This window comes from Orycteropus afer, unplaced genomic scaffold (assembly GCF_000298275.1).
Source record: "Orycteropus afer afer isolate SDZICR_OR568_19922 unplaced genomic scaffold, OryAfe1.0 scaffold00703, whole genome shotgun sequence".
Taxonomy (NCBI): Eukaryota; Metazoa; Chordata; class Mammalia; order Tubulidentata; family Orycteropodidae; genus Orycteropus; species Orycteropus afer.
In genome coordinates this window covers 730,285-730,909 of record NW_006922290.1, presented here as the reverse complement: position 1 = coordinate 730,909, position 625 = coordinate 730,285, and positions in this window count along the sequence as shown.

The window sequence follows — 625 nt, the reverse complement described above, 5'->3', positions numbered from 1 at the left end:
ATTTTGTTCTTGTATTTTCTTCTGAAATTGTTCTAGGGTTTTATCTGTGTTTTTCTTGATTTTGTCAGTGTTTTCCTTGATCTGTCCCTCAATCCTTTGAAGATACCTAAATATAATTCTTTTGAATTCCTTATCAGGGAGTTCCAATGCTGCTTCTTCCTCAGGGATGTGTTCTGGGTCTATATTCTGCTCTCTTGTTTCTACCACTTTATCTTGCTTCTTTGTGTGAACTGTGATGGTCTGTTTTCTCTGACACATTGTGACGTTGTTGTATTTAGAACTCTGTTAACTGTTTGTGAAGAGCAGTTAAGGGTGAGCCAGGCTCTTCTTGGTGGTCATTTATTGTTGGTCAGTTGGTGGAGAAGAAAGTGGTAGCCCTCACTCAGTAAGTGAAGCTTTTAAGTCATTGGTGTCCAGAATGTCCTGGTTCCCAGCAAGTGGAGCCTATTCTTAAGTCCCTGGAATCTTTGCAAACACTGTCACTTTAAATATCCAAAATGGTCAAACCACCTGTAAACATTCAAAATCACTGCACTCTCCGGGCAGGCAAAAGTCCATAGCCCAGCTTGCCTTCCTCTTTGCTGCTTCTCCTTTTAATCACGAGCCACCACAGCAGTCCTCCATG